This window comes from Bos taurus, chromosome 3 (genome assembly GCF_002263795.3).
Source record: "Bos taurus isolate L1 Dominette 01449 registration number 42190680 breed Hereford chromosome 3, ARS-UCD2.0, whole genome shotgun sequence".
In the NCBI taxonomy this organism is placed as follows: domain Eukaryota; kingdom Metazoa; phylum Chordata; class Mammalia; order Artiodactyla; family Bovidae; genus Bos; species Bos taurus.
The window spans coordinates 61,047,586-61,050,588 of record NC_037330.1 but is presented as its reverse complement, the minus strand read 5'-3'; the positions used below and the strand labels follow the sequence as shown (position 1 = coordinate 61,050,588).

The 3,003-nt window shown below is 35.6% G+C and overlaps 1 pseudogene; it reads right to left on the bottom strand.

Moving 5' to 3' along the window:
- LOC782038 (protein phosphatase, Mg2+/Mn2+ dependent 1A pseudogene) lies at positions 866–1,965 on the bottom strand (annotated as a pseudogene).

Genomic DNA, 3,003 nt, shown 5'->3' with positions numbered 1-3,003 from the left:
AACCAATGTTATTTATAAAATGAAAACAAACAAAGAAAGCCACTTGATATAAAAGAAAACAGAAAGGGGTAAAATAAATAATAAATGAAAAATAATAGAAAACAGAAAAAGATAGATATTGATTCAACCACATTGATAATTATATTAATATGAAATATCTTAAAAAATCCACAATATTTAAAGATTATCAGATTGAATTAAAAAGACAGATTCAACTAAAAGACATCTACACAAAATCCCCTTCAAAAATAAGATACAAATAAGTTAAGTGGAATATAAAAAAAGTTACATCATGCAAACATTAGTCAAATTGGACTGCATATATTAATACTAGACAATATCATTATTACATAATATTAAGCAGATCAATTCACCAAGAATACATATTAATCATAAACTTATATCCATCACCAAGAGCAAATCTTCCAAATGCGTGAAGCAAAAACTAATAGGACTCAAAGTAGACATAAATAGATCCACCCTTACCTTTTGAGACTTCAACCCTTCTCTCTTAGAGACTGATAGAATAGGAAGGCAGAAAATTAATAAAATTAATAAAATTAATTAAAATTAATAAAACTACAAGATCATTAGTTGGCCCAACTAGCTGGCATTTATAGAAGCTACCACAGAGTATATATTACCTTCATATATAAATAGAATACTTACCAATATAGACCATATTATGAACTACAAAACAACCATTAACAAGCCTCAAAAAATTAAAATTACACACATATTAACATGTCAGCTTTCCCAAACTAATTGGAAATTAAACAGTATTTCATTAAAAATCCCAGTAAGTATTCTTTATGCAGAGAATATCATGTGAAATCCAGGGCTGGATGAAGCACAAACTGGAATCAAGATTGCCGGGAGAGTCTGATTTACAACATATGAATTATGGTTTGAAATCACGTTTACATAAGTCTCAAATTTACAACAACAAAAAAAATCAGTTCTGGGCTAGCTGTTGTACTGCTGAAGTTCTCTGGTGTAATCATTCTCACCCATGTCATATATGCTCTTCTTTAAAGTTGAGGATGGATGTTTAAAAGGTTCAATGAAGTTGAGCTGTACTCTCCTTTGGAGGTGAAGGTAAACTCCATGGCTAGATGAGCAGTTTTATCACATATCATCAGTTGATGTAGAGTCGGTGTCATCATTTTTGTATGGATTCAGTCTATTGTAAATGGCTTCAATTACATTCTGCTTGCTTGCCAGTTCACCCCCTGGTGGGAGGCTGGGTATGTTCTCACCCGCTAATGTGCGCATCACATGGACTAAGTCAGGGACACCTTCCCCCTGCTTCTTTATGATTTCTTCTACTCTGCTTTCCAGGTATTTGTCCAACTCTTCCTCCTTCTTCACTGCTTCTGGCGATACTTTGGGTGCATTTGGAAAACAGATCAATATCACACTCATGTTGTCTCGACTTCCCTTATACAAACAGGTGTCGACTACTTCATTGCAAACTTTCTCAAGGTCATCAGTGACTTCAAGTCTGGATCTTTCAAAATCACAGAGCTCTTCATTTCCCATGACATCCCAAATACCATCACATGCAAGAATAATGAATTGATCATCTTCTTCAGATCTTTCAATATCATGGACTTCAGGCTCTGGTGAAACAAGCTGCTCTGTAGGACCTTTTCCATGGACACATTTGTAATCAAAGTCCCCAAGGGCCCTCGACACAGCCAGAGAGCCATTCACACGCTGAATCATTACAGAACCACCTGCATTCTGAATTCGTTTTTTCCAGCGGATTACTTGGTTTGTGATCTTGTGTGAAGAAGTAAACTTTCCTGTTCCTACAAAGTAAACCTCTTGAGTCTCCACAGTTAATGAAATATGTGTGTTGAGGAGAAATTAAGACACCCACAGCTGTTGACCCACTCCTATCAGCACCATGTTTCTTCTCTGACATAACTCTCATATGTTCATCAATCTCCAGGAAGCCTGGAGTAAATCAGACTCCAGCAATTTTTGTTGTATGATTTTGTTTTTTGTAAAGTGTAATTGTCCTTGTACAAAATGCTCATATTTAATTATGAACTGCTTTAAATCACTATCGAAGTTATAAGAAATATTTGGCTTATTGTGTGATGCAACAGATATATAGCCCTTTCAAGTCATGTTGTGTTTGGACTTGGGGTTGGGACAGGAAGAGCAGCAGCCGTGTCAGCTAGACACTCACATGTGCACCTGATTATGGAGAATTATTCCAGAATATTATTACAAAGCTGAATATCCAGGGAGTTAATTGCAAACTATTTTAATGTTCTTGGCAGTGGGATTGGAATTGTTGATAAAGTTGATCCCTTCATTTAACTGTCTTTTAGGTTCTCTCCTTGTTGCCATGAGTATTGCAGGTAATAGAATATATTTGTAAGAATATCAATCTTGGGGCTAAAATGCCTTGATTCTTTGCACCTCTTTTACAAGTCCTTACATTTAATTACTAATTGATAAGCAGCAGCTTCCTACAAATAGTAGGAGACTGCCACATTTTTGCTATCATGATTGGCTGGGCCTGCTGCTGTTCCTAGTAAGATATTCTGAATTCCATTTTATCAATAAAGCTTGATTTAACAAACAAGAAAAAAAAAACATTGCCGGGAGAAATATCAATAACCTCAGATATGCAGATGACACCACCCTTATGGCAGAAAGTGAAGAAGATCTAAAGAGCCTCTTGATGAAAGTGAAAGAGGAGAGTGAAAAAGTTGGCTTAAAACTCAACATTCAGAAAACTAAGATCATGGCATCTAGTCCCATCACTTCATGGCAAATAGATGCAGAAACAATTGAAACAGTGACAGACTTTATTTTGGGCAGCCCCAAAACCACTGTAGATTTTAACTGCAGCCATGAAATTAAAAGACACTTGCCTCTTGGAAGAAAAGTTATGACCAACCTAGAGAGCATATTAAAAAGCAGAGACATTACTTTGTTGGCAAAGGTCTGTCTAGTCAAAGCTATGGTTTTTCCAGTAGTCAT